Here is a 14,414-nt window from a genome sequence, read left to right as displayed (position 1 = left end):
ATAATAGTTTATCCACAAACAAGAATTGTTTTTATATATTAAGATCTCAACAAACACAAAATTTAAATCTAAGTCTTGCTCACAATGTACGAATAATAGTTAGCTCCCAAAGAGAATAACAAAATCTATACTTACAAAGCAATAGTTGGTTGCTTATGTATCAAAAAAATCTCAAAATAAAATATTAATTGCTTTTGTATATACAAATTAACTTTCAACAAATACAAAAAATTAACTAAAGATTGAGAGAGTTAGTTGTCTACTTTGGAGTGTCATTATTATCCCAAAAAAATTGCAAAGAAGATATGCTTGTTTAAGTATATAAAATCAAGAATAATTTAAAAATAAATGAATCATACTAAAAGAAATTACATGAAGTATGGAAACTATATTTATACAAACTTACCAAAAGGAATGAATGCAAAACTTGCTATTCTTTTCTCTATTCTATGGATGAGTTTGTTATGCCCTCTATCCAGAACCTCCATGTACTCATGTGAGCAATGTCAAACACAGAGTGTATAAACAAACAAATATAAGTTGCGTTAATATAAGTAATTTATAAATAACGAAAGAAATGAACTCAACCCATAAACTACTACCATAGCTACACAATAGTCATTGTAATGATCCCAAATTTCAATGCTAAACTAAGGAATATTATCATATATTAACCTACAACTAACTTTATAACTCTTATATTTTAGAAAAATTTCGGCAACATGACAGCACTACCACAACAATACAAAAGATTTTACTTTAACACTTGTTTAAAGAAATGAACTTCCAACAATATTCAAACAACAATCTTCTCTCAACATAACTACTAGAGTTTTCAGAACACTAATACTCAAACCAACTACCTAATCAAATTTGACATAAATAATATAACTAATAGAAAATACATTAAAAAAATATATCTTATAGGATTACAAAACATACAAAACAATCAGATAGAAAAAAATACAAAACATCCCAAACAATTTACTAGGAAACCTAACTGTAACAGCCATAAAATCCCGTTTCAAAAGCTTTCAGTCATGAGAATAATTCCAAGAGAAACAAATGAATTACCCCAACCACCTACAGAACATAAAACAGGAAATCTCAAAAGGATAGTTATACAAACATATCAATAACTATCTTTTACTAGGCATTTTATTAAAAAAGAAGGGTTTGGAGAATCAAACAAACATATCCTTTACTAGGTATTTTACTAAAAAAATATATAACTTAATTTAAACGTATACATGTACTTTACTAAAAAAGAATACCTTCTCAAGGAAGCACAATATGCAAATTGCAAAGCTCTCCCAATTGATTGAAGAAAATATCAATAAGTATATTCTTAACAAGGCATTTTACAAGCTTAACCTGCAAACAGAACACTCCAAGACATTAAACATTACACGAAAAATTGTAGAGGGTTGTACTAACTATAAGAAGAAAATGTATCAACATTTTAGTAACTAAAAAATATAGCTACAAAGCCTAAACCAATGGCTTTCATCCTGTCACACACGGATTTACTTCAAAATATTTTATTTATTTACTAGTGTTAAAGCCAAAGATTAAACAAAAGAGAAAAGAGTTTTTGAGTTAATGACTCCTAAGATTAAAATAATCAAAGGGCTCTTGAAGTAAGAAAACCAAAGTTCCAACTTAGAACTTAGTTCGAAACCTAATTCAGAGACTCAAGAAGTATTCAGAATGGGTAATCTTACCCAAAACAATTTCAAACCTCAATTCATACACCTCGAACCAAATCTAAACTATAATTAAAGCATGTCCATGAGTTAATGACTAATTTACAGAACCTAAATCTAATCTAAAAGGGTCTAGAAAGAGTTTTTAACAACTAAAACTCACCAAAATAAAAAGATTGTGCAAAAAGGGTTAGACCCTACGTCACAAATTCCAGTCCTTGGAGAATGCTTATGCTTCGATTCTAGAAAAGAGTAAGAGTAAAGATCGTGAATAAGACATAATTGTAAGACAATCTCAATACATATTATTTTAGCATGAAAACCAAATAACAAATTAGCAAAATCTACTTTTCTAATTCTAGCGTAAAAACCTTTTTCCTTCTAATGTGTGCTTACGTTGTAACATATAAAGGCACATTAAATTGAAGGATTGTAGCCAATGTAAACTTCTCTCATCTTTTCCTCTTTCCTCCTTTTCCTCTTCCCCTACTCTACTTTCCTTCTACCTTGTATTTGTGCACATAATTGTAAGGTGGTAATATAATAGAGAACTTTCAAACCCATATAAAGAAATTTCTCAAGTCGACAATTAACAAAATCAACTAAAAACTTACAACACTCAAAGACATATGAGTTCAATCAATTACAAATGATCTAAAACATACTTTCAAACATCCAAAACACACTTTTAATCAATGATCAAATCAAAATACTCAAAGACATATCTTTATAAAAAAAAAAAATTACATTGTGGAAAGGATGTAGAAAATACTTACCTTAACCGACAATCCTATGCTGTTTTTCATATTAATGCTGCTATTTTGAGTTATTTTCCAATGTAACTATGCCCATTTGTTCAATCGACATAATCTCAATGAATTGATCATCCTAAGCGTCATATCAGCCCAAAATAGTAGTTGTATGCCCCATATCTAGCATAAAACAACTGAAATGAATGAGAAAGACTTAAAAAACCATTACCATATCTAGGGAACATTACCATATCTTAACATGTAACTAACTTTACTAACTCTTATGATTTAAAAGAAGTTTTGCAACATGACAACATTATATAACAAAACAAAAAATTTTAACTTTAACACATGTTCAAAGAAATGCACTTCCAACAATGTTCAAACAATAATCGTCTCTCAGCTAAACGACTAAAGTTTTCAGAACACAAATACTCAAACCAACTACTTAATCAGATTCGACAAACATATCAAAACTAACCATCTTAAACTAATAAAGAATTCAAATAATAAATTCAGCATTGGAGTTATTTTTCTATTTTAGATTTCTTAGGCAACTAGACCAATCACACTAATTAAACAAGTTTAAGATGAAAATAGATCACGTGCAAGTGTAAATGCCAGAAAGGAAATCACTTATACCAAGTTGCTTGCGGTTAATAAACACAATACAATCATCAATCCAAACACTTTGAATCAAGCCTAGACTACAAACAGAACATATCCAAGATTTAAAAGCTAATTTACAACATCTAAATTTAATTGGGATAGCTTTACATGGATTCCTTCAACCTAAAACTCATGAAAAGAAGCTTGGGCACTTGCTAAAAAGTGTTCGAACGGTTCCAAATCTATTTTGAAACTACAAATACAAGCTTCCAAGTATTAAAGACAAATCTAAAGGACTTTAAGCTAGTTCGAAAAAAAAAAAAAAATTAGTCTTTAACCTGCTAAAACTTACCCAAAAAACCCTTAAAATTGTAGAAAATATCAGAGTTTGTTGTCAAGTTCTGTATAAACTTAAAAGGGAATGTATGTTGTTACCAGACATCCATGAAATGTAAACTTGAACAAAAGTTTTTGAATAAATGTCCAATTATTCTTTTGTTCAAGAAAAAGGTTTTCACTCGTAATGAAATAATACAAACCTTTAAGATGAACTCCAGAACTCCTAAAGTCGGATGTTTCAATAGGATTACTCGTTCATCAAGCTACTTTGACAATAAAGCCAAACTATAATAGTCAAATATTAAATGAGCAAACTAAATTATCAGTAATAGTCAACCTTCAGTATTAGTGATAGATCAATAGCTACCTCAATTAATGATATGGACTAATTTTAAATGAGCATGTGAGGTACCTTAATTAGTTATATACTCTCATGAAGTTAAAAATTATGTTATATATGCAAATAGTTTTACAATGTACTAGATCCATTATTATGTTGTTATTTAATCATAACCTATGGTATGGACTTATTTTAAAATTAATTAAAATATGATGACTAATTTTGGACATTTAAAATTATAGAACTCAATATAACAAGATTCTAAATACACAGACTAAGTGACCAATTTAACCTAAAAATTATTTTCAAATTAATAATAAAGATTAATTAATTTTAAGATCTATTGAATGTAACAAAACTAAATTTGAACGTTGGATAACATGGGAACTTAAAATAGAACGAGACCTAACATATGGAGACTAAATTAGTATATATATTTATTATTGTTGATAATCTTTCATAAAGAACCTCAATAGGAAATGGTGAGATCCACTAAGCTCTATACTCCATTAAGCTTTAATCAAAATCTAATTATTGGAAGCAAAAGAAAATTTCAAATAAAAAAACTGGAAACACCCCCTTCAACCCAAAACAAAAGAACTACAGAAATAAACTAAAATTTGAAAACTCTTAAATGTTACTAAAGAATTTGAAGCTATAAACTGAAGAGCCATACGTTTTAGCTGCCAAAGACTTCATAATTATGGAAACAATAGAAAAAAAAAATCATAATTTCTAAGCACAAGCATAGAAAGGTATTAAAGCGAGTAGAAAAGGAAAATAAATTATAGATCAAAAAGAGAAATAAATGAGGTTAGACTAACTGAGACTAAGAAACCGAAAAAATCGAAGCAAGATCTAGAAGAACAAAGAAGTGGATCACCTTAAAATCATTAAATCTCAAAGAAAACAGTTTTTCTTTGGGATTTTTCAGACTCTTCTTCAACTTTCCAAGGATGACCTTTCTTCAAAGGCCCAAGCATAAAAATAGGTACCTGCATATTTGGAGTCGTTAAGCAATGGGTAACTCAAATCCAACACCGACATATACTGGGTAAATGTTGAAACTCACTAAATAGGAGAAAAATGTTGTGTAAGCTACATAAACAACCTACACATCGCACCAAAACTCACATCTTGATGGAACGAACTCAGATCTGGATGGATGGAACGAACTTGGATCTAGACGACGACGATTACCATTGATCAAATCTAGATGAACCGGATGGGTTGGACAATGGTCAACAATCAGATTTGACGAACGTTGAGTGGCAACGACATGGTTGAGAGAGAAAGGAGTGGATGGACGACGTGGTTGAGAGAGAAATGAGAAAATGGTGAAGATTGAGAGAGAAAGGAAAAGATGGTGAAAGTTGAGAAAGAAAAAGCGTGAAGGTTGAGAGAGAAAGAAGAAGAAGGGTGAAGGTTGAGAGAGAAAGGAGAAGATGGTGAAAGTTGAGAGAGAAAGAAGTGGGAATTGTGTAAGAGCAAGAGTGGGTATACAAAAAGAAAAGTGAGTTGAAATTAAAAAATTTAGGACGGATCTTTAATGTCGGTTTTAAATGGACATTAAAGACAAGGCTATAATGTCGGTTTAAAATTGACATTAAAGATTCATTTTTTTTTTTTTTAAGAAATCGATATTATACATCTGTATTTAGTTTTTTCAACCTACATCAAAGGCCAAATTTTTTGTAGTGAAATATGGTTTTTTTTTCTTTAATAGATTTTTTTTATATATGGTTAAGATGTGCATAGATACATCCTTTTGGATTGGGAGGGTAGTTTTCATTTTTCAAATATACAAACTGATAAATAATACTAATAATAATAATAGTAATATTCTGTATAACTTATAGTATTTGTATATATTCGTAATTACCTAAAGCATATGAACTAGTCATAATCCATTTAGTTTTTCAGCCTAACCCAAAGTTTTCAAAGACTAAAATGTGCATAAAGACTTATGAAAAACAATAATCTCTCGGATAGAAGGTGGTAGTTTTCTAATGAACCAATTGATAAAAATAATGTCTTGGGTAAATTCTAGTATTTATGTATAGGCGTAGTTACATCTGCAACTATGTCAAAAAGTAATTATAACAAATGAATATGTATATATATACCCTAAAGCTCTAATCCATTTGTCAACGTGAGCATAGCTTAATTGGCATAGAATAAGTATTAACAATCATAAGAGGTAATTTGTGGTTCGAATCCTTCCACTTCCTATGTATAAAAAAAAAAGAGGCTCCTATCTATTTGAATTTTCAAACTAATCATAAATATCAACAACTAAAATGTTCGTAGAGACTATGACGAACAATCTCTACGAATAGATCTAGTAGTTTTGAACGAATTACACCTATAACTACATTTAAGTAATTATATGAAGTAATATAAATATTTCTATCCTTAAACTCTAATCTGTTTAATTTTTCAACCTAAATTATAGGTATCAACCGCTAATGTGCTTGTTGAATTTAACAAAGAAAAATGGTTCAATCTACCTTCAAATATTGAATGAAACAATTTCAAATTCTTTTATTTTTCTACCAAACTAACTCAACTTGAAACCCAATTCCCACTAAACCCTTGTGATTTTTTTCAATCTTGAGCTCCACCTTTGCCTAATTCAACCATATTTACATGGTTGAACTCTTCAATCTTTTTTATTCATTTCAATCCCCGTATTATGTCGTTGTTTCTTCATCTCTTTTGGGTTCTTCAACAATCATCAAATGTCTCACACTCGAAATATATTCCTAAGGTACATATAGTCCCCTACCTTATACTCTCTATTAAGTGTGTAGTTACTTATTGATGGGTTATTTACGGATTGGGTAGATATGAACATGATTTTCTTCTTTCATTTCAAAAATTGTGATATTAGACTTTAGAAGTTTAAGTATAATCGTAATAAACGGTTTGAATTGATTCACTTATAATAATTTAGAAGTTTAAGTGAAACAATGATATAATTTGTACTATTTCTTTTAAATTAAGTTAGGAAGATGTTAATCCAGAAATTAGATAGAATTATAAAAATAGTTATAGAAGTTAATCCACAAGTTTTGGAAAATTATAATTTAAAAAGAAAAAAAAAGAGTTAGAAAGAATGAAAAGGGAAGGTGGAGGATTGTCCTTTCCTTCCCTAAAGTCCAGGCTCTTGTCCTTGACATTGTTAGTTGGCGCAGTTTCTATGTTAAGAATTCTGGTTTCCACGTTCCAAGCTCCAATTTCTCCTCCTCACAACACTGCTAAAATCCCTCTTTCTCTTTCTCTTTCTCTTTCTCTTTCTCTCTCTTTTTCTTTCTATGATAATCCCACAATGGTAGGCGGCGGAGGCTCATCCAGAGGCCACCGTGTTTTCTCCGATCACAACAACACCACCACCAAAGCCGGAGCTTTCAACAAACTAAACAAATCCCCCTTCGACGACTCCCACATTTCCTCCGGCGCCGCCAACACCTTCCTCCCTTTAATGGACACCGACCCCGATCCCGACCCCTCCTTCTTCGAACCCGCCTCCACTTCCCCTTTCACCAAATCCCCATGGTCCTCCCATTTGAACTCCGATCCCCTACCCTCTGCCACCGATGGCTCTTCCTTCCTCCCCAATATCCTTATGGGCTCCCTCGTCCGCGAAGAGGGCCACATTTACTCTCTCGCCGCCTCAGGGGACCTTCTCTATACCGGATCCGACAGTAAGAACATCCGTGTTTGGAAGAATCACAAGGAATTCTCCGGATTCAAATCCAATAGTGGTTTGGTTAAATCCATTGTAATCGGCGGGGGGAAGATCTTCACCGGCCATCAGGACGGTAAGGTCCGGGTCTGGAAGGTCTCGAGTCGCGACCCGAGTGTTCACAAAAGAGTTGGGACTCTCCCCACATTAAGCGATTACATCAAATGTTCGATGAAACCCAGTAATTATGTGGAGGGGAGACGGCGGAGGAATCTCTGGATTAAACATTTCGATGCAATTTCGTCTCTGAGTTTAAGCGAGGATCAATCGTTTCTATACTCTGCTTCCTGGGATAAGACTTTTAAGGTCTGGAGGGTCTCCGATTCGAAATGTTTGGAGTCGATTCAGGCTCATGATGATGCTGTTAACACTCTGGTTTCAAGTATTGATGGATTGGTTTACACTGGATCGGCAGACGGCAGCGTCAAAGTGTGGCGGAGGGAGCTACAGGGGAAAGGGACAAAGCATTTCTTCTCGCAGACTTTGGTTAAACAAGAATGTGCTGTTACTGCTCTTGCTGTTAACGACGACGCTACTTTTGTTTACTGTGGCTCCTCCGATGGGGTGGTTAATTTTTGGGAGAGGGAGAAATCGTTATCCCACGGCGGCGCTTTGAGGGGCCATAAGCTTGCAATTCTCTGTTTGGCTACCGCCGGCCGTTTGTTGTTAAGTGGCTCTGCTGATATGGGGATTTGCGTCTGGCAGAGAACGGCGTCGGAACATTCTTGCTTGTCGGTGTTGACGGGTCACACCGGTCCGGTGAAATGCTTGGCCGCTGAAAAGGACAGTGAAGCCGGCGAAAGTGAGCGGCGGTGGATTGTGTATAGTGGGAGTTTGGATAAGTCAGTCAAGATGTGGAGGGTGTCGGAACAGCCGCCGGCGGTCGTGCAAAGTCCGCCGTCTTTCTTGACGGATTCCTCCCCAACCGCCGGCCTCTTGGTAAATGCTCCCAGTTTCGTTATTCGAGAACAGTAACAAAAAATTAAAAAGTTCATTTCCTAAAATTCATGGTTAACTTTTACTATTAATCCCTTAAACTTCTAAAATCTTGTCTAATTAATCTCTAAAAGTTTGACAAAAAAAAATCTAATAGGTCCCTACTTTCTTTAAATATTAGAGATGTTCTATAAATACTCAAATCTTTAATTTTATTTTTCTTTAAAAAAAAACATCTTTAATATGCATCCGACATGTTTAGAATCTTAATCGTCAGAAATTTCTAAATTTTTGCAAAATTGAGAATTTGAAATCAATTATGAATTAAAAGTATAAGGACCTATTAGATAATTTCTTAATAGTAGATATTTATTAAATACAAGTTAAAAAGTGGAAGAAACTAGTTGTGTAGTGGATTTTCCTATGGGATATATTTTTTGGGATATATTTTTTTTGTTAAAACTCATTTACTTGTTAGATGAAATAGAATTAATGTACTAAGAAAATATGGCATCACAAAATTGTACAAACATTTGTTTATGTATATATAAATAGCGTGGTGAGAGTGAAATATTGGTGGTTGGTTTCTTGGACTATTATTTCTCCATGAATTTTATTGTTTTAAATATACATTTAGTTTAAACTATAGTGTGTTTTTCTTTCTTTTCATTTTTTCCCTTTTTGTATACCTTATGGTAAAAAAGTATTTAGTTTTTATGATAGATGGCTAAATTTGTGTAGTGCATATAAAATATTACATGTCTAAGTCGATATATAGCGAAGGTATAATTTCAATTTAAAATGAAAAATAATATTTCAAAAATCCTAACTCAAACTAAAATTAAAGATGAGGGGTTTGAGATCTTAAAATTAAATTATTTTGAATTAAATTTTTTAATTTTGCATCTAATAGATCAGTTGAGTTTTTAAACTTTCAATTTATTGTCTACTACATTTTATGAACTTTTATTATTATTATTATCTTTTTTTATCTAGTAGGTCTCTAATCTTTTTAAAATTCTCTAGATTCCACGGATTTATTGTTTGTAAAATTAAAAGTTTTGATCCTATTAAAGATAATTTTTATTTTTTACCTAATAGGTTCATTTATTTTAAAAAGTGTCGAATGTATCCCGGACTTCTTAGACATTATACTTTTAAAATTCACTTATTGCATATAAAATTAAAAATTTAGGCATTACACTTTTAAAATTCACTTATTACATACAAAATTAAAAATTTAGAAAGTTATTAGACATTTTTAAATTCTGGGACTATAATTTTAATTTAACCTTTTTTAAAAAGAATTTTAGTTTAACCTAAAAATGTATGTTAGGGCACAAAATTTTGGAAAACAGCTTTTTCAAAGGAAAATACTTAACAAAATTAGTTTAATGGTTCCTCTAAACTTACTTTTAAGTGTTTTTTTTTTCTTTTCATGTATTTTCAGAATTTATCAACCACTTCTGGTTTTTTTTTTTTTTTTTCCAAAACTAATAATAATAATAATAATGAGATATCAATGGGTTGAAACACTTTTTACCTCTGGATAAAATTTTAACCAAACACCGTCAATTTCTTAAATCTCATTTAATAACCATTTTATTTTTTGTTTTTGTTTTTAAAAATTAAATCTATCAATACTATTTTTACTTTCAAATTTTTTATTTTGTTATCTACTTTTTACCAATAATTTAAAAAATAAGCCAAATTTTGAGAATAAAAAAAATAACTTTTAAAAATTATTTTTATTTTTTGAATTGGTTAAGAATTCAACTATTGTATTTAAGAAGATACAAATCTAAAAAATGTTGATGAAATAGACTTGATTTTCAAAAATAAAATGATTATCAAATGAAGTCTCAATAAACTATTTTTGGACATCAGTATAAAGTTGTAAACTCAAACATACGCTAATGCAAGATACTAACATTCACAATTAGAATATCTAAAAAGTTATGAAATTATCATTTTTAACTTAGTCAATTTTACCTTAAACTTATAATTTCAACATATGAACCCTTCCATTTGAATATTGCAATTAATCTCTTGGTTTATCCTATTCTTGGACATTCTAGACACCTTTTTTTCCAAAAGTAGTATAATATTTTTAAGTACAATAAAGGAATACTATTTCTTAACGTTTGAGTGAAAATTTTTATTTCTATGAGAGTGACCATCAACCCATTAAAACCTAATATTTATTTTATGGTTAAAAGAAAAAAAAAAACCCCATTTTACACCTTTGAGATATCTTAACATTATTTAAATATATAAAATAATGAAAAATAATATAAATAATATATATACGTTAAAAACCAACAAAATTACATAAAAAATTAATAAGTTAACAATTTGGCTAATCTATTATATGTTAAAGGGAAATTTCTTAGACACTTGTCTCCATTAATGATCAACTAAAATTATATTAAATTTAGTCACTAATTATTAATTATCATAATATTATATGTAAACGAAATGTAAACAGGAAAAAATATGAAAAAAAAAATAATCATCCATCTTAAAGATTATTGACTTTCATTACAATTCATAATCGAATTCCAAAAGTTTTGTTACTTTGTATTGGCTTTGTTTCACAATTTTTTTTTTTTTCACAACACTGAGATTTAATCTTTATTTGGTTTTCAGTTCTCTCAATACATTGCTATCAAAGCATTCTTCAATCTTGAAAGTATCTCAAGCAGTTGGTGGTGCATTACAGAATCTATATCATCTGGGATCCTAGGTTTGCAATATTATAATTCCAATCTAAATATATTTCCTATTCTTAAAAAAATTATGTCAGTATTAATTTTATCTAAACTTTCGAGATTGTATTGGAAATGTTTTTAAACTTCAAAGAAAATGTCAAACATATAGGTTCATTTCTGAACTTTAAAAGTGTCTAATAAATTTCTAAGGCCTCGTTTGATAACTATTTTATTTTTTATTTTTTATTTTTGAAAATTAAGTCTGTCGTACCTCTCCTTAGAATACCCTCTTAATCCGAAAAGGGATGTGAAGACAACAATTTCCAATCCACTTATGACAACTTCTGCCCAACATACTTCTAAAAACCTGTATCCTTAGCACTTGTTACACCTGATTAGCAGTTTATAATCCTCTAAGACTTAGCACACAGTTTCAACGACAACTTTGAACATATAATTTACTGCTAATAAAAAAAAATCAACATCAACATACATAACAATTTTCATAACCAAACACATACACAACATCTATTCAACACAACTCTATCCTTTTCCCCTGATATGGACATGAAAACTAAATAACAGAACATAATGAGCCATCTAAACTTCCAGTCTCTATGGGTTTGAGAGATGACTGACTGGCAGAACTGCTAGGTCTCGAGACGTCGACCACTACCTGAGGAGGAAAACATTTTAAAAGAGTGAGCTGGAAAGCTCAGTGAGTGACTATCTTAAATAAAACATACTTTAAATCATAGATGACATAAACATGCTTATCAATAAAAAAAAAATTAATAAATCATACTTAGGGTTTTGAAAATGAAACTGAAATTGTGAAATACATCATGTGAAACTCTGAAATAAAGCTCATTAGCATCATTTTGAAAAACTCCACTACTCCACTGCCTGAACATATGGGAGAGCTCTTTTGCTCAATCCCTAATAACCTTAGTTGAAATAGAGCCCTTTTGCTCGATCTCATCAACTTCGATGACATAGTCATGCATGCACGTAGAGCTGGATTGGGTCCTGACCACCTTACCATACCTTCGGTACCAAGGATCTCTAACATCATTGAAATCTGGGTACCTTACCATACCTTCGGTACCAACATTGGAGTAGGGTTTGTACAAGGCTCAAACTTTTAAACATATAAGAGCATAAACAGAATATGCATTTGAGATTATCAAACTTCATGATTTCATGGCATCGCATAATGCCTTGTAAAACATGAAGTATGCTTATAAATTGCCTTACTAAAACTTTTGTCATGCGGTACAACATAACATAGGTTTAATGTGAAACACATGTTAAACTCAATCTCATTAGTCTAGTATTCGAGCTTTGATATAGACTCCCGCTTACGATTGGACAGTCACTATGTATGTCACTTACTTTCACTCACTAGAAGAAGATATGAGACTTAGCTATTCATTCCGGAAGTTACTATACTATGGGATCGATCCTCGGTATATGAATGACAATATGGTGGGAACTAGAAGATCGGAGAAAGAATCATAACTTCTCGTAACCACTCGTCCTTTCTTCCTAGATGCTTTGAATATTCACGTTTGGCATATACCTTGCTCTAACCGAAATTCTTGTTCACCTGTGTTGATTTGGGGTACGGTCAATTCACCGGGAGGATCGCCTATCTGTCTCTGAGATCTGAGAATAACGTATGCCATATATATCTAGAAATGTTAATCGATTTACGAGAATATTCCCTTAAGACCTTTTGCCAGGGTTTCTCAAGTCAACTCCTAGTCATACTGACTTGGTAGCAGATTCTCAACATCCCATCTCAGAAGGTTTCACTTTTGCGATGCGAACATGCATTTAATTATGAGATTTGTTAAGTAACCTCATCATTTAAAAACATGGATCATGCGATCAACATTCATTTCTAAGGCATGCGTTGGAGAAAATCATGGTATAAAAACTTCATATGAACTTCTGATGCATTGAAATTTATTCATAAAATACGCATTAGAAAACATTTATTAAAACTTGTCACTCACTGTCTTAAGCTATGTATCCAAGGGGTTATACGCCTCTCCTATTTACCTTTGCCCTAAAAAGGAAATGTCTCTTGGTCAATATATTCAACTTCCTTTTGAGCTTAACACATAGCTTAACTTCACTGCATATTAATAGTCATCACATCACAGCTAAGTTCGACGCATCAAAACCATCTTTAACGCATCGACTATCCTCAACCATCTTACCTTATAATTTGATTGATAAATGGGAAATCCTTTCTCAGAGTGCTCGAGAAAGCACTGAAACACTTTCCAGTCTATGTGATGAATGCTTACTATGCAACATACTTCAAACGCTTTTGTTGTGAACCAACTATGTTGTATGCGTTAACACATAACATCATGGAGTCAACTGCTTGATTATTCTTCGTATGTAGTTGCCTACTTATTCATCCACAATATCATTGTAAATTCAACTTCCATACTTCATAGCTTTAATTCTAGCATTCGTTTAACTAAACTCCTTTCAAAGAAAATACTCATAAACATCTTAACTTTTATTTGCTTTAGACTTTGAGCATTATTTCTTCCAGAATTGATCAGAAATCCCTCAAATTCTCCTTTAACTGGTCGAGAATTCTTCCACTTTCAAAAGTTTCAGATGGCAGGTGTTAGAAAAATTTTGGTAAAACAGTCTCCTTCTTGGTTAAGCCTATTTATACTTGAGTTTGCATGAGGAGTTTGTTTGATTAATTGCCACTTGGCATACTCATCCTTCACGTGACATCTGCAAGACTGCCACCTGGCTTGCTTACTCATTAATTAAGCTAAATTCCTCAACTTAAACTTGATCGCATGGCCTTGTATCCATCCAAAACTTCTCCCTTCAACACATGATTTTCAACTGCATAATTCATCAGCTTAACCCTCAACAATGGCGTACAAGTTTGGTCGCATAAACTCTACATACCACTTGTAATACTTAGTCATAACGCCCCCCTTCTTGGACCTCTGGTCATATGGCGCCTCTTAGTTCCAACGCATGGAACTCTCTACTCTCTATAGATGTTAACTTATTCCTACTTCACTTGAGAACCCAGCATTCCATACTTAACATATTTTCTTGCCTTTTTCCGACTTACCATTAATAGACTTCCTCAACTCTCTACGCGTTGACGATGTTACAACCTGAACGCATATAGTCATAACACTTAGAAAATTTTCCTTCTCTTACATTTCAGACACATCATTCACTATACACACTTAACTTACTTATTCCATTGATGTTAAT

The 14,414-nt window shown here is 31.7% G+C and overlaps 1 long non-coding RNA gene and 1 pseudogene across 2 annotated transcripts; one reads left to right on the top strand and one right to left on the bottom strand.

Annotated features, from left to right (window-relative positions):
* Nucleotides 1-269: 269 nt before the first annotated feature.
* Nucleotides 270-5,205, bottom strand: LOC120088783 (uncharacterized). Of its 2 annotated transcripts, XR_016524034.1 has the most exons (6): nucleotides 4,881-5,205; nucleotides 4,630-4,741; nucleotides 2,483-2,638; nucleotides 1,870-1,948; nucleotides 1,275-1,374; nucleotides 270-1,083 (listed from the first exon to the last, which is right to left on the bottom strand). It is a non-coding gene; the product is annotated as an uncharacterized LOC120088783 (long non-coding RNA). The 2 variants fall into 2 exon arrangements; XR_005485035.2 differs by having other exon boundaries at nucleotides 270-1,374.
* Nucleotides 5,206-6,849: 1,644 nt separating this feature from the next.
* On the top strand, nucleotides 6,850-11,283 carry LOC150033498 (protein JINGUBANG pseudogene; annotated as a pseudogene).
* The last annotated feature ends 3,131 nt before the right edge of the window (nucleotides 11,284-14,414 follow it).

This window comes from Benincasa hispida, chromosome 10 (genome assembly GCF_027475165.1).
Source record: "Benincasa hispida cultivar pf3 chromosome 10, pf3_genome.v1.1, whole genome shotgun sequence".
Classification (NCBI taxonomy): Eukaryota; Viridiplantae; Streptophyta; class Magnoliopsida; order Cucurbitales; family Cucurbitaceae; genus Benincasa; species Benincasa hispida.
The sequence above is the reverse complement of the archived record's forward strand: the minus strand, read 5'-3'. Positions and strand labels throughout refer to the sequence as shown.